General features: G+C 44.9%; 1 pseudogene; it reads left to right on the forward strand.

The window, feature by feature from the left end:
* LOC122944202 lies at window positions 1-22,199 on the forward strand (annotated as a pseudogene).
* Window positions 22,200-25,042: the final 2,843 nt, after the last annotated feature.

Genomic DNA, 25,042 nt, shown 5'->3' on the forward strand with positions numbered 1-25,042 from the left:
ATGACCTGGTTAAATGAGAACCTCCACAGACATATTGCAACACATTTTGGGGGGAAAACCCTTAAACTTGTACGAGAATATGAAAAGACAGCAAGAAAAATGTCAGACTATAGAAACCACCTGCGTTTCAACCTCAGATGCCGAAAGCAGGGGCTGGTACCATGCAGCATCCGTTTGGACTCCACGGTGAAGGGTCACAGAATGGTCACAAAAAGCCCAGAAGCAACTACTAAATGAATGGGTACGACAGACCCATTTCACAGTTGAAGCCTTGAAACAAACTATCAGTCAGCTGGAAAAGGACCTGACTTTGCAGCTACCCACTGAAATGTGGAGGAAAGTAGCAGATTTCACAGTACATGCACAACTAGCTCAGCACACTATGAGCAAGGATAGGCAGAAGAACAAGTTCTGCATTTTGTTATCCTGAACTGCAGACAGCCATACCAGTGAGGAACTGACATGGAGGCGAAAGGAGGAAACAAGGACAGTGCAAAACAAAGAGAAATGGGTGCAGAATCTTTCAGACCGGGTTCTCACCCAGCCTGAGATGGATGTCCTTGCTAAAGGGTTGAATTTCGCAATCACACCAAGAACCATACCAATAGTTGATATTATTTCAGCCACTAAAGCCTCAATCCACAGCAACAAAGTACCACAGGGTGAGGCTGAACAACTTTGCCTCAAAGTGTCTGCAGCTCTGGCCAGTGCCAAACCACCTCCTTCAAACTTGACTAGAGAAGAAAGGAAGGCGGTTACATCCCTGAAGATAGACAGAAACATCATCCTGCCTGTGGATAAAGGAAGATGCACGGTTGTACTTAATACATCTGACTACGATGCCAAGGTGACCACACTCCTGGATGATAACAACACATATGAGGCCCTAAGATGAGACCCAACCAGTGGCTACAAGAAGAAGGTTATAGAACTACTACAACAACTAGAAAAGGACAAAATCATTGATCGGGCCATGTATCATCGCCTCTACCCTGGGGAAGCCCCTCCATGTATTTATGGACTTCCTAAGATACATAAGGATGGGACCCCTCTCAGGCCAATTGTCAGCAGCATCACACTCTGTGACCCACTACAGAGGCAATTGAAACAGTCAGGAAGCTGTTGCTAAATTTAAAGGCAGCTACAAGTGCAATCATAAACTGTGCAAATGCTGCGATAATATTTAAAACCGTGTCCAGTCCTTCAAGAGCAATGTAACGGGAGAAGAACACCCGATCAAAAGCCTCATGAATTGCTCATCAACCTATGTCATATACCTGATAGAATGTGAATGTGGGCTACAATATATAGGCCGCACCATTCAGACACTGAGAGAAAGATTGAATAAACATCGATGGAGTATTTCACGAGGCTACCTCCAACACGGTGTGTCCCGCCATTTTCTCACTACTCATAACAAAGATGCTTCAAAACTAATAATAACACCAATTGAGATCGTTTTGGAAACAGCATCCGATAAATTCAGGACATTGCAGAAGAGAGAAATGTATTGGATATTCAAACTCCAAACCTTGGAACCGTACGAGTCCTTGGAGAGCAAATGCTTCTTTTTGGCCCAATTCACATTATATCATCCCGGACATCCCAGTGCCCCTCATTATACTTATCCCCCCCCCCCCCTCCATCCAGCCCAACCATTTTTCACATATACCCTTCTGGCCCATTCCCCTCGTCCTTATCCATACCTCACACTGTGTCCCTTTCCCTTCCCCACCCCCCCATCCAACACTCAGTGAGCTTATTCATATGCCATCAGTATCCACTCTCCCTTGTAGGTTGTGTACCTTTTCAATTCCTTCCCTTCTTTTCCCCGCTGTCATTAATTTGCCCTGCTCAATAAATCGATCTCCCCATCACCACTCTTTGAACCAACAGCCACTACTATCGGTTTAATATCAGGTTTGCGATCTTCTGACTGTATCACACACGCGCCCATCCCAGCTTCAGTTTTTATTAACGTAACCGAACCCCGATCCCCCTCTCTTCCCCGTCCAGCTCTCCCCCATTCATCTCTCCGTGCGCCGCTGGTGACTCCGCCCCTCCATGGACGCTCCTCCAATGAAGGGAGTTAGGCCCTCCCACACAAGCGCAGCCACTCTTTAACCTCCAGAAGTGCGCGCGCCACAGCAGGTCAGCGTCCCCCTCGTGCTTTTCGCATTCAGCAGCGGCAACCGCTCTGCTGATTCGTCCCAGATATGTTTACACCCCGGCATCAGAGTCCATTTTTCATTCTCCTAGCAGCTACATCTTCAAATCTCACTGCGTTTTATAGAACATATGAGTACATCTTCAGCCCCTGATTGCTAGCCCACATGCCCACCTGAATTATATACACACACATGTCCATTTATTTATTTATTTATTTATTTATTCATACCCCCCTAGCCTCTTGTTCTGTTTACAACCATACTCAGACATTTGTTAATCTTCAGCTATACTCTGGTCCTAATGAGAAAAAATATATATATTTCTTCCTTTTTCTTTGAGGGTACCATCAGTTTTTAGAACATGATACAAAACCAGCATAGATCCGCCTAGGTGATTGTAATGACCGGCGTCACGCACAGGAAGGGAAAAGGGAAAGCCCTGCCCAAGGGAGAGGGAAAGGTGGTGACCCCTGACTCACCTTGTGGCTGGCACCTGACTGCCCTGACATCCCTAGACGGGTTCCTCACCCGTGCGGCGATCACGTGCCTAAACCCTGGCTTTCCCTAAAATGAGCCCTAGATAGTGAACGGGCCGGTGGGATCGCTAGTCCGCACCACTGACACTAAGAGGAAAACACCAGGGAGAGGACAGACAATACAGACAAACACATAAACCCAGGTGGGAGACCACAGCAGACCACAAAGGTCCAACAGGGATCCGGAGGGAAATGTTCTGGACCAACAACCAGAGAACGCAGCAACACAGCTCCAGTGGGTCAGTATAGAAGTCCAGGCAGGAAGCTCTATATCTGGCAACCAGAGAAGTGTGAGAGGGGAATATAAGGAGGTTGGGAGTGCTGGACAAGGAACAGCTGAGGAGAAGGAGCTACGGATCCCTGAGTGAGCCAAAAAGGGTTGCAAAGCAAACCCAGAAAGCTACCATAAGGAAACAGCCCTATCTTACTACATAGAGCGTGCAGCCAACCGCTGCGACTTCCTGACCCCGGGTATAACGGAGTCAGGCGTGGTTCTTGACACCCTCGTGACAGTGATGTTCCTAGTCCTGGCATAATATAGTAGTTTTTCACTTCAGCAGTGGACAATCTTTTACCACTGGTCTCCAAAACTACTATCCCCAAAAATATATGCGACAGTGGTGATTAGATTAATTTTATATATATGTATTTTTTCTGGTCTTTTAAACCACAAGCCTCCATGTATATGTAATATCCATTATGAATTTTATATGTAAAAAAATCTTTTCCGTATATATGTAGCTCATAATTTGATTTGATTTTTATTTATTTTTATACGTCAGTATTGATCATTTTCCATTTATATCCATACATGTATTTATATCTATATACATATATATATTTTTTTTTATCATTCTATATTTATCATCATATTATCGTTTCTTCATATTGATGGATACACCTGTATTGTGTCTTTCCATATATGTGTCCCCTTTTTTTAACCCACCCTCTAGACTTGATAAAGGGGTCCCTAGTACCCCGAAACGCGTTGTCTATGAATAAAGCAAAAAATAGCTGAAACCCAAATACTGTCTACGACCGGTTGTGTCAGTGTGCCCTCTAAGGTCCATACGTTGGACGTAAAGTTCACCGTCTCGTTTCTTCTACCGTTCCCCGAGTGGCAGGGTGGCTCCTGCCCAAGGCGAATCTAAGCTGCATTACCGTTGAAATCCTCTGTCTTTCAGTTTTCATTGCGGTTGCGCCCAAACTGGTGCAACCCCAATAGGTGAGCAAACTACCTCCTATAGTAGATTTTATCTTCCATTGAACATACTCACCCTATGAGCGCCTTTCTTTTTTCTAATCGCCATTACTTACCCACTACAGAGGCAATTGAAACAGTCAGGAAACAGTTGCTACTAGACAACACCTTAGGCTGCAGAACAGAAATTAGCCCAGACCAAGTGTGTGCCTTACTGGACCTTTGTCTGAGTACCACCTACTTCAAGTATAAGGACAAGTTCTACAAGCAAAAACATGGCTGTGCTATGGCATCGCCAGTCTCACCTATTGTAGCGAACCTGTATATGGAGGAAGTAGAAAGGAAAGCCCTGACCACTTTCATGGGAATTATACCGAGTCATTGGTTCAGATATGTGGATGACACTTGGGTTAAAATTCATAAACAAGAGTTACAGGCTTTCATCGACCACATCAACTTAGTGGATCATAACATCAATTTCAGGTGGGAAGATATGCAGGACAACAAACTGGCGTTTCTGGACTGTCTTATAACAGTGGAAGAGGGAAGGAAGCTGGGAATATAGGTCTACCGAAAACCAACACACACAGACCAGTACCTGCTATTTGATTCCCACCATCCTCTAGACTACAAACTGGGAGCCATCCAGACTCTACACCACCGGCAGAAAAAAAAACCCCACCAGCACAGAGGCCAAGGCAAGGAATTCAAACACCTCAGAGGGGCACTTAAAACTTGTGGGTATCCAGATTGGGCCTTTGTCAAAACCGAAGGAAGGAGAAGAAAGAGCACCAAGACTACCAATGAGGGCGAGAAGCATGACAGACGCAAGAATATGGTTATCCCATATGTAGCTGGGGTGTCTGAGAAACTCAAAAGGATTTTTAATAAACATCATATCCCTGTCTGCTTTAAACCCAGCAACACACTGAGGCAACAACTGGATCACCCAAAAGACCCAACGCCTAAACACAAGATGGATAACATTGTGTACGCAGTCTAGTGCAATGAGGAATGCTCAGAACTGTATATCCGCGAAACAAAACAACAACTACATCAGCTCAGCATAGAAGAGCCAAAACCTCTGGTCAAGATTCAGCCGTGTACTTACATCTAAAAGAAACAGGTCACACCTTTGAAGACAGTCAAGTACGTGTTTTGGATAAGGAGGCCGATTGGTACAAACGAGGTGTGAAGGAGGCCATCTACGTAAAAATAGAGAAGCCAAGCTTGAATAGAGGCGGGGGGGTTAGACATCTATTGTCTGCCACATACAATGCTGTCTTGACACCTTTTTCTGGGAGGTCATTATCACCTACTGACTCCACATAGGATAATGGAATCAACACCTTTGACCCCATGCTGGGTATAATGACCTCTGACCCCATGCTGGGTATAATTACCAGATGTTGATTCAGTTACATATTTATGCCCAGAGAATTCTTGTACAGTCACTCAGAATTAAGAAAGGTCGTTGGAGTGTTGTAGAGTGGAAAAATCTATGTGAAAAGGTGTATAGATATGAGAAAGTGAGCCAGGGGAAACTGGTAGGTAATAAGGAGTAAGAAGGGGAGAATATAAGTGCCTGTAGAGAGAGGTCATGGAAAGGAAACGCCTTGAAGATACTCCCAAGACAACCAAGAGGGTGGAGGGGAGGGAGGAGGGGAGGGTGGGGAAAAAAGGTTTTTCTTTTTCCGGGTTTCGGTATTTATTGTGAAGCAAAAGTAAATTGGATGGGGGAAAAAATTGTTTTGGTGCACCTTTGTAATTGATGACGGTGTATATTTGCATATCAGAAATAAAATAAAAAAAAAAAAAAAAAAAAAAAAAAAAAAAGAAGAAAGGTCATTGGAAGAACGAGTGAAACGTTTTCAAGAAATCTACAGTAAGTCCAGTTGCCTTGATTTATTATTTACAGATAGTCTTGGTGTTTGTTCACACACATGAAAAGCTCATAAAGCAAGAAAGTCACCTTAGCTCATGGGTGTTAGTTCACACCCTGCTGGCAGTTCTGCCTCGTCAAGTCCATAAGCAGGCTTCAGGAGGCCTGTTTCACCTACACCCGGGTCTCAGCACAAGCCTCAGATCCCAACACAGAGATCCCTTCTGCTGATCCCAGCTGTCTTTTAGGCCTCTTTCACACTACCGTTTTTTTTTTTTAGTTTTGCGGGCCGTTTTTTTGCGTTCCATATACGGTCCGTATACAGAACCATTCATTTCAATGGATCCGCAAAAAAACCCTGAATGTACTCCATATGCATTCCGTTTCCGTGTTTCCGTATCTCCGTTCCGTGCAAAGATAGAACATGTCCTATATTTGGCCGCAAATCACGTTCTGTGGCTCCATTAAAGTCAATGGGTCCGCATAAAAACCGGAATGCGTACGGAAATGCATCCGTATGTCTTCAGTATCCGTTCTGTTTTTTGGGGAACCATCTATTGAAAATGTTATGCCCTGCCCAATTTGTTCTATGTAATTACTGTATACTGTATATGCCATACGGAAAAACGGAAACATAACGGAAACAAAAAACGGAACAACGGATCCGTGAAAAACGGACCACAAAACACTGAAATAGGTTTTGCGGTCTGTGAAAGAGGTCTTAAAGGCAGCTAGGTGTTGCCAAATCCCCAGACCAGCACCTGAGATACAGTCCGGTGTTTGACCCCACCTGGCCGCCAATCAGTCCAGCAGCATACACTGGGAGGAAAATACCTGTTTTCCCAGACAATAACCTTCACTGTGTCACAATATATATATTATCATAACAACCCCTCATTACTATTACCATTTTCCCCTGATTATATACATCTATATATATTATGATTGGAATATTTGATATACAGTAATGTGGTTGTCATAGGACATATCAACTCTCCACGCCAGTATTTCCTGCCTGACGTTCCTCCTGGGGCAGATACAGGAATATCACAGGAATTTACTGAGGTGTGCTAGACATGCATAGCCAGACCAGTTGTATCTAGGTAGGGTGAAAAGTTGACTATTAATATCTGCACATTTATACAACTTTGTATTAAAGTTTATTTCTATGAAGAAAATGAATAAGCAATTATAGGCCATTCTGCATTTGGTAACAGCCAGTGTTTGTCTATTTTCGGCAGTCCCATAGAAATAAATTGAGGACTCCTGCGCGGCTGCTCTCCTCTTAGTTAGAGGGTCCAGTTCTGGAGATAGGTGTGGGTTCCCCAGAGGTTGAACCTGCACCTATCTGACCTTGGTGGCATATTCTAGCGATCTGTCACCAATGTCTAATATGAGACAACCCGTCTAACTCTCTGTATTACAGCTCTGGGTAGTGGTGTGAAATGCATGTATAAATATAACGTTATGGATGTGGACTGAGGTCTCAGTAGAGAGAAAACCATCTTCTGTAGAGATGGCCTTGTGGTTCGTCCGGCGGTCGGTTCGTGGTGAACTTTGCGTGTTCGCGATTCGCCGAACATGCGAACATATGGAGATATTCGCTCCCCCCATATTCTTTTACATTGTGAAGAACTTTGACCCATGACACATCCATCAGGTGGTAGTGGACAGCCAATTGAGACGTTTCAGCACATGGACATACCCCCTACCTTATAAATAAATCTGATCTGGGCGCCATTTTACATTCAGTCTTTTGCCAGTGTAGGGAGTGGTTGCTGTGTGGAGCAGGGACCGACTGTTAGGGACACAAATCGCTAGCTAATAGGGCCACAAAAGTCCTTTTAAGGACTGGTATAGGTGTGCTATAGATAGGTGTGACATACTGAGGGGTGTAATATACTTATAATATACTTTCTAACATAGAAAGTATGTTATAGGGCAATTGTATTGTGCAGCAGTTGTGTGCGGTTCTGCTGTGATACTGCAGTCACACAGAGTGCCAAACGCTATTGGAACAAATAATTTCTACTGGTGTAATTTACCAGTTGCCCCCCCCAAAAACCTGATTGAAGCAGGGATTTTATATACCAATAATATACGTTCTATATAGTGCATTTAGGTAGTGCAGCATTTCTCTGCGGTTTTGCTGCGTTTTACCACATCTACACAGAGTGTAAAACACTATTTGAAGAAATTATTTCTACTGGTGTGATTTACCAGATGCCCCCCCAAAAAAACTAATTAAAGCAGGGATTTTATATACCAATAATATACGTTCTGAATTTAGGTAGTGCAGCATTTGTCTGCGGTTTTGCTGCGTTACCGCATCTACACAGAGTAAAAAACACTATTGGAACCAATAATTTCTACTGGTGTGATTTACTAGTTGCCCCCCCAAAAAACTGATTGAGGCAGGGGTGTAATATACCTTTGTTGTGGAATCATATATCTAGTATCAAATGTATACTTGCTTGTATTATATCTAACAGTTTGCTTAACAAAATGGCCCCTGAAGTAGCAGCCAGCTCCCTTAATAATCCCTTACTAATCACTTTATGATATTGAAATTGCTGACTTTTGCTAAAGTATGGAGTGATAATGTGATACGTTATCATGGGACTTAGTAATGTGACAATGAGATCAAATTAGCCGAGTCATAAAGTTCCTCTTTTTTCTGCTATAAGAAATCATGTATCTGAATAATAAACAGGACATCATAGCATTGACTTCTCTGTGACAGTCTGTGTGTGATCTCTCTCGAGGCGTACGTATGCCAATCATTTTATACCATTCGGAGCAGTACATCAACCCTTTCCTGACTATTGGGTCAGAATCAGAACCATATCAGTTGGCGCCCAACGTGGGGCCTGAGGATTGGACCTCCTGCTGGCGTACCCCCAGAGACTGGACCCAGAGAGACAAGCCAACGGACACCGGGACCGCGGCCCGTAATAAGAGGTGAGAAAATATATTCATCTTACCTATTCTGTGTCCCTTGGCTTAGTCTATCCCTATATGTTCTAGGGAGGGGTGCACCGACAGTGAGGCATCCTCAGGGGCATGAAAGTAAGAACCCCATTGTATTGATAAGCTTGATGTATTGTGTTTTATTATTTTTTTGTGTATGGTTGGTTTCTCTGGTCTCTGGGAGAAAGGAGAGGCATAGACTGACAGAACAATAGAAGTCTCCTAAAGTGCCTACATTGAGGGGTAACCCTGGTGTGTGACCCCAAGAAATAGTAGAAGGGAAGGAGACAGCTTGCTGATAACCCAGTGGTGTGTTAATCTCAAGCTCAAGGTGTTTGTTTGTCAGTGTCTGTGCTAATCCGACTATCAGAGACAGTAAGTGAAGGCTCCAGAACGTGTTGAAGGCTCCAGAACGTGGTGTTTTGAAAAAAATGGGTAACCGAAATAGTGTCCCGAAGGGCTATTGTTCACCTGAACAGTACGTGGCGGACCGAAGAGGAAAAGGTTATGTCAAAGGACTAAGCAAGTTAGAAAAGAGTTATGATATTGCAAAAGGAGGTGTATTGTGTTCTGCTATATGGCAGACATTGTTGACTGAGAAGAGAGGCAAATTGAATGATGATAAGTTGATAGATACAGTTAGGGTATGGCTGGACTGTAGCAAAGAATTTGAACAGACAAAAGGAGAAGCAATGTTTGATGAAAAATCAGGACTCCATTACTATCGGCCTGGCCCAGTCTTAGTACAGGAACAGCCACCGCCCTATAATAGTGGCGCAGCTGAAAGAAAAAGGGGAAGTTGGACTTGTACACATTGTGGTCAGCAGAACCCTGCCCCCCGTGATACGTGCTTAGCCTGTGGTGCTCCACGCCCACATAATCATGCTCTTTTAGCCCCCCAGCACGTCTCACCAGTCCCAGCAATGACGCCATCTTGTCCTCAACCAACGCCCAAGGCTGGACTTGTAATCTCCCCAAACCCTGCTCTTTCTGTCATGCCACAAGTCACTACTATATACCCACTTGTAAATCCTGACGGCACCTACATGCTACCCAGTCAGCCCATAGCTCCAGCTCATATAATGGTAGGAGGTAGTGGTGCTATAGATCAGGAAGATGAGGATGGGGAGAAACAAAAGGAAGATGCAGGGGAAGACTCACAGCAGACAGTGGACTATGCACCTGGTGCTGCAGCACAAACCCCGGGATATCGCAGCCCCCCACCGCACCTTGGACGATTTTCTGATATTACCCTAAGTAGCCAGCAGGGTGCAGCAAGAGCAGTGAATGAGTCTTTTCAAAACCAAATTACAGAGCTGCAAAGAGAGATCCATAACATAGGACAAGGAAATCTTGAAGCCTTAAGGGAAATATACTTGAACACTCGCCCAGTCGGGCCACCTAAGTATGTGTCCTTTACCCCCCAGCAGTTGTTCACCATAGTGAACCTCATGCCTGACCCAGATACTCACCCTATGCCCTTTTACAGAAAATTGGCACAAGTATATCAAACCTACGGGTGTACTTGGTCAGACTTGCAAAGTATTGTACAAAATAAAACTGGTGAATTTTCTTCACTTATAATGGATCACATACGCCAACCAGAACTCCCTGGAGCAAATTATGACACTCGTGATTCAGAATCTGGCCGTGATTTCATTCAGCAATTATATAAGTGGGCGTATATTAGCACGGTCATTTGTAGATGGCCTTAGGCCAGATCTGAACAAAGCTCTTGTAACCTGTCGCCCAGAATGGAAATCATTAACATTAGAAGTCTTAGAACAAGTTGCAAAAGGGCTGGAGAGTAGCACAAAGAAATCCCGCATATCAGTCATGGCAGTCATGACGGGAGAAGAAAGAGAGGAAAGACCCCCGCCCCGTGTCTGTTATGGGTGCGGCAAACCAGGGCACATTAAGAGAAACTGTCGCTTCAAACATCTGTGGCCAGCAGATCAGAGCCAAAGAGGAACTCCTCCTCCATGGCCAGCTCCATCCCACTAGGACGTTGGCAAACCAGTGTTGCTGGGAGGGGACACCCCGTGTATGGCAGTCTCTGCCCCTCCTGCAGGCCCCGCCCCTCGAATCACCCTCGATGTGGCAGGGAAGGAACTCTCATTCCTTGTAGACACTGGTGCAGCCCGCAGTGTGTTATGTGAGAACGCCATACTCCCTTCCTGGCTCACAGATATGCATTTACCCTGCTCTGGTTTAGAAGGGGTCACCCAACACAACCCTGTTACTAAGCCTCTCTTGATTACTCCCTCCGCTAAGTCCCAAAGCCAATCTCCACAGTTACATCTGCCCACTGGAGTAATGTCACAATTTGTTGTAAGCCAGACATGTCCTTATAACCTATTAGGCTCAGATTTTCTTCAGAAAATACGGGCCAACATCCAGTTCAAGGAAAATGGTACAGTTGTTTTAGGTACGGCATTGAGTCCTGAAGAAACCTGCCTCCTAATGGCATTAAAATCCCAGTCACTTGAATCACATGAACAAGGGGATTCGCTGCAAAGCATTTTGCACCTCATCCCTGATACCCTTTGGACCAAGGGTCCCCAAGACATTGGGCGTCTCAAAGTCCCGCCAGTCACTGTAACCTTGAAGAATCCTAACTTACTGCCATATAAAGCACAATACCCTCTCTCCATTTCCCAGAGAGATGCTATCACCCTCCAGATACAGGCTCTTCTTGCAAATGGAGCTATTAAAATTACCACCTCACCATGTAACACTCCCTTATACCCAATTAAAAAGAAGAGTGTGAAGGGACAGCCTCCTGTATATCGCATGGTACAAGACCTCAGAGCAATTAATGAGGCTACGGTCTTTGAAACCCCCATTGTACCAAATCCCCACACTTTGCTTGCTAGCATTCCTCCTGTGGCTGCTATCTTTACTGTCATTGATCTAGCAAATGCCTTTTTTTCTGTCCCATTACATGAAGACTCCCAATTTCTCTTTGCTTTTACACATGATGGAAAACAATACACCTGGACGGTGTTGCCTCAAGGAGCTCATAATAGTCCTTCCTGCTTTAGCAAAGCAATGGCATCCATCTTACAACCATGGCAAGCAGATCACCCAGAGGTGGAACTCTTACAATATGTGGATGATTTACTCCTCTGTGCTGACTCACACCCCGTCTGCCTGAACTCATCTGCCTCACTTCTTGCCTACCTGGCGGATGCTGGGTGCAGAGTCTCACGTTCTAAATTACAGTTGTGTCTTCCAAAAGTTGTTTTCCTAGGTCACTGCATCTCACAAGGCAGTAAGCATCTTACGGATGCCAGAAAGAAAGCAATCTCAGACATCCCACTGCCAGATACCCCTCACCAACTGCAAACCTTTCTGGGACTAATTTCATACTGTAGACCATGGATCCCTGATGCATCCGTTCTGATGCAGCCACTGTTTGATTGCATACCCCGTATTGCTACTGTCCCTTTCCAAATGACTGCAGAAGCCATAAAAGCATTCCAATCTCTCAAACAAATCATTGTCAGTGCCCCAGCTCTTGGCATCCCTAACTATCAGCTTCCCTTTCGCCTTTATGTCATGGAACGTCAGGGTCATGCCACTGGAGTTCTCACCCAGAGCCATGGGGGTCGTAGTAAACCTCTAGGCTACTTCTCAAAACGTCTAGACCCTGTAGCCAGAGCCACCCCTTCCTGTGTCAGGGCCGTTCATGCTGCTAGTTCTCTCCTGAACGCTACCGCTGACATCGTCCTGGGACACCCACTCACCATCATGGCTCCCCATGACATCTCAGCTATCCTGCAACAAACACAACCTAAACACCTCACTGCACAACGCCACCTCAGGCTCCAGTGTAGTCTGCTTCTGCCAGATAATGTCACCATCCAGAGATGCCACATCCTCAATCCTGCTGCACTCCTTCCTCTCCCAAGGGGGGAGTATAAGTATACTGCAGATGGAGATTCTGAAGATTTTATTGATCTACGTGCTGAAGAAGATCTTCAGGAAGAAGAACTATGGGCCTCAACCGACTCTCTTTACAAAGAACAAGAACATGATTGCATTACAATGATGGAAGCTGAAGTAGGAACTCCACCATCAATACAGGATACTCCTTTGCAAAACCCACACTGGACACTCTTTGTAGACGGTTCAAGGTATGCCGATGACAAAGGGAAATTCCATACAGGCATGGCAGTTACTAGTGAGTATGAAGTACTGTGTGCAAGGCAATTGCGCCCAGACCAGTCAGCACAAGAGGCTGAACTCATAGCCCTTACTGAGGCCTGCCTCATAGCAAAAGACTCCACTGCTAACATCTACACAGACTCCAGATATGCTTTTGGAGTAGTTCATGATTATAGGAATAATATGGAAGGCCAGAGATTACATTACAGCAGCAGGAACCCCAATTAAACATGCTTTAGCAGTGGAGGCTTTGATGACTGCAGTACTCCTGCCCACCAAAGTAGCAGTAATCAAAGTAAAGGCACATACCCGTGCTGACACACCAGAAGCCAAAGGAAATGCATTGGCTGACCAAGCAGCCAAACAGGCAGCAATGGAAGAGGAAAGAGCACAGCCAGATAAAATCATGTTAGCACAACCGGATGTCAAGCAACAAGAAGTATCATGGGATCTACTGAAACAGATGCAGAAGCAAGCCACCCGCTCAGAAAAGGAAACCTGGCTAAAGGAGTCAGCCCTGGAAGAAGAATCCGGACTTTGGACACAAGGGAAGAAAGTGTGCTTGCCTAGAGCACTCTATCCTGTAATAGCCTCTGTGGCCCATGGGCCCACTCATCAATCTAAGACAATAATGAAAGAACTCATCGATAAAATATGGGTAGCCCCAGGAATCACTCCTGTACTAGTGAAATATGTCCAGTCATGTTTAATCTGTGCCCAATGCAATCCAGGTAGGACTGAGCCCACGCCCAAAAAATGTCTCCCAAAAGCCTTATACCCCTTCCAGAGGATCCAGATTGATCATATCCAGATGCCAATGTGCCAAGGGTTTCAATACGTGTTAGTAGTGGTAGACATGTTCTCTGGGTGGCCAGAAGCCTACCCCGTCAGGAATCAGACTGTAGGTACTGTAGAATCTGTAGGTACGGGGTACCTGAGGTCATTGAGAGTGATCAGGGCCCAGCATTCACTGCTAACCTAACCCAAGAGGTCTGGAAGATGGTAGGGTCACACCTGGCATTCCACACCCCTTACAGACCCCAAAGTAGCGGCAAAGTCGAGAGACTGAATGGGGTATTAAAGTCAAAAATGCTGAAAATGACTAGGGAGACAGGGCTCAATTGGGTTCAGTGTTTACCAATAGCACTCTTTGCAGTCAGACACACTCCCAAACCTCCCCATAAGCTGACTCCACATGAGATATTGTTTGGGTCGGGACCCCGGATGGGGCTGTACTTCCCTCAACAGTTGCAAATGCATTATGAATCTGTTGCAAAGTATGTGATAGCTTTGAGCAAACAGTTGTCTAACATCCATGTGCAAGTCTTTTCTTCCATTCCAGATCCTGACTCCCTAGAAGGCAGCCACACTCTGAAACCAGGAGAGTGGGTAGTGGTCAAGAAACACGTCAGAAGTACCCTAGAACCACGCTTCGAGGGGCCTTACCAAGTACTACTGACCACTCCAACTTCTGTAAAGCTCGAAGGGAGATCCACCTGGATCCACGCCTCTCACTGCAAAAGGATAAGGAACCCGCCAGATTCAGAAATAACAAAATGATTTTCTTTTATCTGCTAGCACTGGTGACACTCACCAGTGCATACATTCCTCCCCCGGCAGAAATGGATGATGACGGGTGGGACAATAAGTTTGTCAAACATCATCAAGTGTTGTATAAAAAGCCTGAAGGAAGGTGATTCTGACACCACCACCTCTTCACTAAAAGATTGTTGGATATGTACACATGGCCCAGTAAATGCTAGAGCTATGCCTTATTTAGCTGTGCCCCTAACCTTCCAAGAGATAAAAGATTTGGCAGGATCAGCTGTTTTCCTTCCTAGCATAAAAGAGGCTAATACCAAAAATGGCAACAGGAAAGCTTCCCTAATAGTAGTAGCATGGGATGGGTCCCCATGGCTAATGATAAACAGAACAGGACCCTCAGCTCAGAATAGCAATATGCCCTGGAATGACTATATGTGGAGCAATGTATCCTGCTTCCCAAATTGGACCCACTGTTACTGCCTACAGGTACAAACCCATGGTATGGTTTTCAGTTCCCATAACAGATCAGGCTGTAATGATTCCAACCCAGACAGTCCAGTACAGTGCATTGGTATATATGCTGAAGCAAGTGGTGATCTAGCCTGCGCCCGGCGCAGTGTAAGGGACTTAACAATAGGGATAACTAGTAAAACCACAGAGGGTCAAGAAAAGGGTCAAAAACTAGCAGAAGGTATCATATTAGCCACTTAATCACTCGTTTGTTCAATAGTACAGTGGTTTCGGTCCCAAAAAATATATACCTAGTATGTGGACACAGGGCATATAAATGGCTCCCTTCGGATTTCAAAGGTTTATGTACAATTGCTAGGCTCACACTTTTACACTGCCTCATGGAAAATTAAATGTCAATGCTATCCCCAAACACACCTTATATAAAAGAGCCGCAGATAACATTCCTAGACCAAATGGAAAACCCCATCTTGTAGAAATGAGTGGTGCCAACAAGTTCTTTAGTACTCTATTAATCTATCCTATGCTTACACAAACATATGACAAACTAGTAATGGCTACCGACTACTTGGATGATCAGATTTGGGAAATTATGAAACTGATGAATACATCTAATGTTGTCCAGAATCAGCTCATCATAGTCACTAATCAACACACTTTAGTATTAGACTATTTGACTGCAAAGGATGGAGGTATGTGTCAGGTAGTAGGTACTGCATGCTGCCATTATATCGATCCACAAGGTAATCTACAAGTAAAAGCTGGTTTGGAAAAGATGAGTGAGATACGTGATGAATGGCTAGAGGCTCACAGTGCAGATGAGTCAACATGGTGGTCTGACACTTTCTCATTCCTTAATCCCAGTAACTGGTTCAAGGGAATTAGTGGATGGACGATGGGAATAATTCAGGGAATATTACAGATAGCCCTAATATTGATGGTAATCTACATATTTATCAAAGTTGTTGTTTCCTGCATTAACCGCATCACCAACAGAAAGAAGCCTGCTGAGGAAACCATACTACTTCTCTATGAACAAATGGCTAGCACCGAAATAGATGTGGATGTGATCCCTGCATTCCCGACACCCCCGCCTTCGCCAACTCCCGCTGATGAAGCTCCTCTACCCAGGCCTGAAGATCCAAGAGATGATGAGAATTAGGGACAAATGAATCCCAGGGTATTACCAGAAGTCCGCTCAATCGGGAACTTATTCACAAGGGATAAGTTGTCGCCACTGTGGGTGAAGAGGATACGAATGGTATGCCAAGGGATTCGCTAGGTTTAGGGAAAGTCTACAATCAAGTCTACAAGGGGGGACTGTTGTGGAATCATATATCTAGTATCAAATGTATACTTGCTTGTATTATATCTAACAGTTTGCTTAACAAAATGGCCCCTGAAGTAGCAGCCAGCTCCCTTAATAATCCCTTACTAATCACTTTATGATATTGAAATTGCTGACTTTTGCTAAAGTATGGAGTGATAATGTGATACGTTATCATGGGACTTAGTAATGTGACAATGAGATCAAATTAGCCGAGTCATAAAGTTCCTCTTTTTTCTGCTATAAGAAATCATGTATCTGAATAATAAACAGGACATCATAGCATTGACTTCTCTGTGACAGTCTGTGTGTGATCTCTCTCGAGGCGTACGTATGCCAATCATTTTATACCATTCGGAGCAGTACATCAACCCTTTCCTGACTATTGGGTCAGAATCAGAACCATATCACCTTCTTCCACAAATACTGCTCTTCTATAGGGACTTTTGTCACAGGGTCATTTTGAAAATGACAAGCAGAGGAAGAGGCAGGCCATTCCGCAGGGGTGGTAGGTGTCGGGCAGGTGCACCAGGCTGGAGCCTAAGTGGAAAGGTGCAGAAGGTGATTACGTCAAAGGACGCACCAGACTTGGTTGAGTGGCTCAACTCAGCCTATCGCTTCTGCACCCTCCTCATGCTCTCTATCTGCACCCTCTTCACTCTCTGTTGTGTCCACCCCCAAAGACACCACCACCACCATATCCCCTCCGCTCGAGTCCGCCTTAATAAGGCACCTGGCCTCCCATCACTGAGCCCAGTGGGAGCAACACCGTCAGAACCCACAAAGCCACACTCCCGGCGCTCACCGTCCTGCCTCTTCTTCTCCTCTCTCCTCCCAGTTATCCTCCACTCCACCTTCCACCGTGCTGCCGTTGCGTTCATCTGGCAAAAGGCAGGCTTCCTTGCCCCAAATGTTTGAGCGAAAAAAAAGATGATGACGCCGGATAACCCTCTTGCCCAACGGCTGACAGCTGGCTTGCCAGAACTGCTAGCCCGCTAACTACTGCCATTTAAACTGGTGGACTCGGAGGCCTTTAGAAAATTTGTGGCCATTGGAACACTGCAATGGAAGGTCCCCGGAAGGAAATATTTCTCCCAGAAGGGCATCCCAGAGCTATATGGCCACATTCAGCGGCAAGTGAATGTATCTCTGGCACACAGTGCCGGTGCCAAGATACATCTGACCACAGACACGTGGTCTAGCAAACACAGGCAGGGAAGGTACATAACTTTTACTGCCCACTGGGTGATCCTTCTGACGGCCGTCAAGAATTGCAACCCGTGGCACCCGTGTAGATTTGGTGTTACTGCCACAGTTTGCATACAGGCCTGCATCTTCTTCTCCTTCTACTCCATCCTCCCTCTCTTGGCTGACTCCTCCTTTTCCGCTGCTACCGTCTCTTCCGCTGCGCCTTCCCCCCCAAGATCCCCAGAACCTATTCGACGTGCCAGGTGAGACGTTGCCATGCTGTGCTGCGTCTGTTGTGCCTGGAAGCCAAGAGCCACATCGGTTCTGCACTCCTTTCAGCTTTGCGGTCACAGGCAGATCAGTGGCTAAATCCGCTCAATTTGACAGTTGTTAAAGTAGTGTGCGACAACGGTGCCGATCCGCTGAGCGCGCTGAAACAGGGCAAAATGACACAACTTAGTCGTGCAGCGATTCGTTGCCAAATACCCCGGATGTCCAGGACGTCTTGCGGCAGGCCAGGAAAATCTCTAGGCATTTTAGAAGATCTTACACGGCCATGGCTCGCCTTGCTGACATTCAGCGGCGACACCACTTGTCCGTCAGACGTCTGATTTGTGACTGCCTGACGCAATGAAACTCCACCTTGTATATGCTTGATAGGCTGCTCCAGCAGAAACGTGCAGTTAATGACTACCTGTACAAACTCTGCGGCAGGACAGGTTCTGGGGAGCTTTTTTTTTTTCACCGTGCCAGTGACTGCTCATGCGCAACGTCAGTCACAGCCAGGGCGCCATCAGTGACATCGTACCTTACGCCTTCTTTTTGGAGCGTGCATTGCGTTGTATCATTGATCAAGCCGTCGAGGAGCAGGAGCAGGAAGATGAGGAAGTCACAATGCTGGATTAATTCCCAGGGGGGCTACTCCACCTGAGAGAAGTCAACAACAGGAGTCTGAAGAGGAGTCAGAGGAGGATGGTGCCAGGGCGGAGGAGGAGGAGCAAGAAGAGCATACTTCAAATGTTTCTGGGATCCCTGTTGTTGTCCGTGAATGGGGGAGGAGAACGAGGACGACATTATCCTGGATAATGAGCAGGAGCCAGGCCGCTTCCAGTTAAGTGCAAATGGGGGCCTTCATGCTCCAGTGTTTAAAGAGGGACCCCCGTATAAAAAGCATAAAGGGCAAGGACCAGTACTGGGTGGCAACGTACTTAGACCCCCGGTACAAACACAAAATGGCGGAAATGTTACCACCATCACAGAGGGCTGTCAGAATGCAGCACTTCCAGGACTTGCTTCGAAAAATGCTGCATTCTGCTTTTATGGACGCTGGCAGAGGAATTTCCACTCACAGAGAAACAGTTGTGGGTACTAATCCAACGGCGCATGGAAGAAGAGGGCGGTTTGAAGATGTGTTGGTCACTTCAGATATGAGATCATTCTTGCAGCCAACCCATTGTCAGCCGTCCTCTGGATCCAGCCTCAGGAAACGCCTGGACCAACAGGTGTAGGACTACATCGGGTTAACGGCTGATGTGGATGCTCTGAGAAGCAAGGAACCCCTGGACTACTGGGTGTGCAGGCTTGACCTGTGGCCAGAGCTGGCACAATTTGCCATGGAACTGTTGGCTAGCCCCTCGTCCAGTGTCCTGTCCGAAAGGACGTTCACAACAGTGTGGACTACCTCACATTTCTAAAAATGTGGTGGTGTCCCCTCACTATTATAGGGTGTTCAGGTGTCATACAGTCGAAGCACGAGGGCATGCAATTTTCTATCATAGAGATCTTTGCATGGGCTGAAAAGACAGGGAGAGTTTCAGGGCTTAAATAGGGGTCACCCTTTTGTTCCTTAGTTACGGATCAAGCCAGTCGGATCCTTATTTGTAACTTCTTGTTTTCTGTTACACCATCCGTGACAATAGTGCTATATTCGTTGTCAATTCTAGCAATACAACCATTAGGAACTCAGATCTAAGTTGTCATATCAATGCGAATAATGCAGATTATATTAATCGCATTGCGAATTCAACTTAGAGCTAAGTTCCTAATGGTTGTATTGCTAGAATTGCCGAATATAACGAATATAGCACTATATTCTCAATCTTCGTTATATTCTAGCAATACAACCATTAGGAACCCAGCAGCTCTAAGTTGAATTCGCAATGCGATTAATGTAACCTGCATTAATCGCATTGTGATTACAACTTTCTCAAATCCGACAGTACATTCTAGCATGGAGCCGTTCCCATGTTGATGGGGACGCTCCATGAGCACGGACGTCGGCAGAAGCTCTAAGTTGAAATCGCAATGCGATTAATTCAAGTTCTATAAATCGCATTGCGATTTCAACTTAAAACTTCTGCCGACTTCCGTGCTCATTGAGCGTCCCCATCACCATGGAAACGACTCCATGCTAGAATGTACTGTCAGATTTGAGAAAGTTCAAATCGCAATGCGATTAATTCAAGTTCTATAAATCACATTGCGATTTCAACTTACCACACTCTGCGTCAACTACGTAATTTTCCATGGGTGTTTTGCCATGGATCCCCCTCCGGCATGCCACAGTCCAGGTGTTAGTCCCCTGGAAACAACTTTTCCATCACTATTGTGGCCACAAACAGTCCCTGTGGGTTTTCAAATTCGCCTTCCTATTGAAGTCTATTGCGGTTCGCCCGGTTCGCACGTTTGAGAACATTTGCGGAAATTCGCGTTGGCCGCTTGCGAACGGAAAATTTTATGTTCGCGACATCTCTAATTCCAGGTTCGCTTGCCTTTTAAAGTAAATGGGGCCCACCGTGAACTTGCGGTTCGCGAACATTTGATCGCGTTCGCGAACCGTCCCGGCCGATGTTCCCCCATCACTAATCTGTCTAATATGCAAATGAGCCACAAGTACCCGATGGTCGGTGCCAATGGAGACAAGTGTCCGATGTCACCCTCAGCATTGCTATACACAAACTGGCATAAGCACTCTCTTTGCATAGTGTTGCGCTCGTCCCTTGCTAGTCCTTTGCTCATTCGTAGAAACCTCTTCCCTTTCCGGGTTGTAGGGGCATACACAGATCTCTTAGGCCTCATGCACACGACCGTTGTGTTCCGTTCCGCAAAATGGGGTTCCGTTGTTCCGTGATCTGTTTCCGTTTTTGTTTCCGTGTGTCTTCCTTTATTTTTGGAGGATCACCAGACATGAAGGAAAGTAAAAAAAAAGTCAAGTTTGCCATGCAAATGATAGGAAAACAACGGACGCGGATGACAATCTTGCGTGCCTCTGCATTTTTTCACGGTCCCATTGACTTGAATGGGTCCGCAAACCGTTTTCCGTGAAAAAAATAGGACAGGTTATATTTTTTTGACGGACTGGAACAATGGATCACGGACGCGGAAGACAAACGGTGCATTAGCCGAGTTTTCAACGGACCCATTAAAAGTCAATGGGTCCGCAGAAAATCACGAAAAACTGAACAACGGACACGCAATGAAACAACGGTCGTGTGCATGAGGCCTTAGAGTCTCAAAGTAAAATTTAGTATGGACCTCCAACCCCAGTACATGCGCGTCACTCTCTGGTCAACTTGGAATGCAAAGTGTAATTTTTTTATTAAATAGGACCTTTCATGGGAATATGGGTTACAAACTGGCATGCTTACTAGATAGAGCGGCCCCTACAGATGCAAGCACTTTTTTTTCTAAACTATCCCTTTGTTCTGGAGCTGTGTCCCCCGCTATTTTTGACGCCTGATATGTTAATTTAGACCATCGGTAAAGGGAAGAGACATTTGGTTTTCTCAATGTACGCCTCCTTCTCCCTGGCTGTGACGCTCTCCGCTACGATTATATAAAAAAAAATTAGGCTCCTCACCCACTCGTCTTCTATGCTGGAAAAAAGTGGAACAGGAGCTTCAAAGATATGGTGCTCGTTTGGAACACCATATTTCTCAAGGTATTTTCACCAGACAAGTGGCATAAACACTATATATTGATAGTGTGTATGTCCTGCTTCCCTGCACACAGCATATCATAAAGCTGTCCGCCTGCAGCCACCACTAGGGGAATATATAAACTCTTTGCACTTGAGTTCCCTCTAGTGGTGGCTTCCAGAAAATGCAATGAATCTATCGTATGTTGGGAACAGAAGCAATTCAGAGCCAAGTCATTGGTCCAACAATATTCCCGTGGTTTACCATTAGGTTATGTACGCCACAAATTCACATCTCAATTTCTTCTTGCATAAAGTGAAATTTAATTTTGTATAATAATAAAATAATATGCACCAGGGTATACGTTATACAGCACCATTCATCTCTTTTATCATCTGCTATTTCTCAAGCTGAAACTGATGCGGTGCAGGCCCAGAGGTGTGAAGATTGCACAAGCTGTATTGTATTACAGTATAGATAGGGAAAAAACACACAGCAGTCTGCAGGGAAATCACACAGACTGTGTGCTGGGGCGCACAGAGAAAGGAGAGGACCCATGGCAGACTCTACACAGGAACCTTCATGGCCTATCGATCAATGTTCTATAAAAATGAGGATGTTTTTGTAATGGAGAGCTGTTAAGGCGTACCTGAGTTTTCACAAAAAGTTTGCATAGCGGCTGTGCTTCTTTGCAAAATCATAACTGTGAAGGAACAGTTATGTTTCGGTTTCCCGAAAGTTTCTCTCAGCCATTTTATTCTCTTTTTCAGCTGCACAGCCAGATGCATTTTTCTCAGAAGCAGCAGGAGTCTCCCTTCTGCTAGCACTGTATACAGTGACCTCACCTCCCAATATGCTCTAGGGAGCTCAGGAAACTGATAAGAAGGGAGAGATCAGACTTACAGACATATAGGAGCTTCTCTGCTCTTCAGAATCAGGCTCAGAATCTCAGCTAGCTCTGCCACACTCCCACTTCCTCTCTATGCCATCTTCTGAGTCTCTGTTCCCAGGGGCGCATCTTGCCTGACAACAGGCAGCGGTCTGCAACTTAGGTGGAAGTAAGACCCCTAGTGGCCATGACTTTCCAGATTTTTTTCAGGTGGATGCAGGCAGATATTTAAATTAAGTTAGAAATTTGCTAGTTTACACCTATTAAATGAAATTGTGTGAAAGTGCAGTGACTTTAAGTCATTTTACATAATTGTGTGGTGTTGAACAGGAAGATGACATTGAAAATCCTTGATTGGATGTTACAGAGGAAAAAAATAAAAAATATGGGAAATTGTGGTTATATATATTATTACAGTTGTATATATCTCCTCACGTCTCACGTTACGACCCAACAAGGAGTTTTCACAATGTCCGCAATGACATTCCATTAAAGGGGTATTCCAGTAGATAAAAGCTATCCCCTATCCACATGATAGGGGATAACTATCAGATTGTGAGGGTTCTACTGCTGGGACCCCCACTGATCAGCTGTTTGAAAATGCAGCAGTGCTGGCAGTAGCGCCACAGCCATCTCACAACTTTTCTTAGGCCAGTGACGACTTTAACAGTCACATGGCCTAGACGCAGCTCAGCCCCATAGAAGTGAATGGGGCTGAGCGCGATACCAAACATGGCCGCTATACAATGTAAGGCGCTGTGCTTAGTAAGTTGCGAGAAGGCCGTACACCGGCGCCTTCTCAAACAGCTGATTTGCGGGTGTCCCGGGTGTCAGCCCCCCTCTGATCACATACTGATGACCTGTCCAGAGGAGAGGTCATCAGTATAAAAGTCTTGGAAAAGCCTTTTAACTTGTTTACTTTCACTTTTATTCTGATTTCCGCAATATATTTCCTAAGTATTTGAATGAAAATGTTTTCTATATAAGTTGTGCACTAAATCTGATATTTCAAGACATGTTTTAGATGTTTTCTTTTATGTGGCTTCATTTATTGGTGCAGTCACTTCCCACTGCATGAGGTCTGTCGCACATTGTTTCTAATGTTCTATGCTTGAGCGGACCTAATTAAGGAGCGTTCCGCTCCAGAAACGCATCCTCCCAATAAATCTTGAGAACTTACCTGCAGTGTGATTCCATTGACAGCACTATCCAGTTGAAGCAATGCACCTTGTTTTTATTTTTAGATAGATGTAATGTAGAGGCTTTTTGTGCTGATATTATGGATGCAACACTCAGACCTCAGATATAGCACTGTGACCGCTGCAGCCAATCTCCACACTTAGCGATCACAGTGGCTTGAATGCTACATCACACCAGCCGCCTGGATAGCTCCAAGGCTGGACAACCGCTTTAATTAGGGTTACAGTTTGTACGTGTGTGTGGATGGAAAATGATATACTCATATTAACCTCAGTATTTGCATGCAAAAGTTAATTTCTTTAACACATACAGCAGTGAAGGCAGACGGGTTGTATATATGAGCTCATATCCTACAGTTATTGGCAGATTATATTTTATTTGCATATGGACTATGCTAGAGTCTGCATTTTAGTTACAAATTTCATTTTTTTGCAATTTTTGCTTGTAATTAGGGATGAGCGAAGTGAGCTTCGTTTTCTTGATCCAAAGGTGCTTCGCTCAAAACTTTGTTTTAATGCTGCACAGAGATCCGTCTCCTTACAGCATTAAAATGTATGGCCTCTGACGAGGTGTAATGAATTATTACCAAAGTCTCGTGGTACTTTGCTGAATGACTTCAGCATTTAAATATTAAATTGGAAAACCAATAAAACAGGTATCCGAAGTCGGCTTCAGTACCGACTGGTACCTCGGTACCGAAGCCGACTTCGGAACCAAGTTTTAAAATGGTTTTAAAGTTGAAAAATCAAATCCTAAAGTTATTCACCGTAGTCCCGCGAGACTTCAGTAATAATTAATTTCGCCTTGCCAGAGCCCATACATTGTAATGCTGTACAGATACGAATCTCCGTATAGCATTAAAATAAAGTTTTGAGTGAAACGACTTCAGATCTAGGGTCTGAAGCTCACTTCAGTCATCCCTACTTGTAATCAATGTTTGCAAAGCTGCATGAAGGTGGTTGTGTGTGTATGTATTATTTTTTATACATGGTATAGAGCGAAAATGTCGTTTTTAATAACATAGCGGCTGTTTACAGTGGACAGTACATATTTTTAATACATTGATGATGCCTAAAATATTGCATTAACTTGAGTTTCTGTGAGAGCACAAACTCTTGTTGATGTATACATGAGCTATGCAAACATTTAAATAATTTTTTGCATTCTTTTTATGTGTAAACTCTTTGGATGTAAGAGTTAGGCGCGATGTTTGTTTTGTTTTGCTCTTTTTAAATCATTCAGTTTTTTCACAAAGTTAAATGAAGGTACGTATGATATAACCGTCAACAGCCCATCAAGACAAGTGCAATCATAAGTGTAGCTGGCCAGCTAGGACCTGTCCTAGGTTGCTAGTATAGCTTATATGTGTATAGAGCAAGACCTGCTAATAACCTTAACAGTGATGGCCAGTTCGCAGTGTTCGCCGACGAACACATGCGATCTGCCATCTTCACTCCCAAGTCCGGCGATGCAGAGGTAAGTCCTTACCTGTGCTTGCACCGCGAGCCGCTCTGAAACACATGCGGTCACCGGGAGCAGGCAGTTCAGAGAACAGCCTTCATCGGGCTGTTCTCAGAA

The sequence above is a fragment of the Bufo gargarizans genome, chromosome 7, assembly GCF_014858855.1.
Source record: "Bufo gargarizans isolate SCDJY-AF-19 chromosome 7, ASM1485885v1, whole genome shotgun sequence".
Taxonomy (NCBI): Eukaryota; Metazoa; Chordata; class Amphibia; order Anura; family Bufonidae; genus Bufo; species Bufo gargarizans.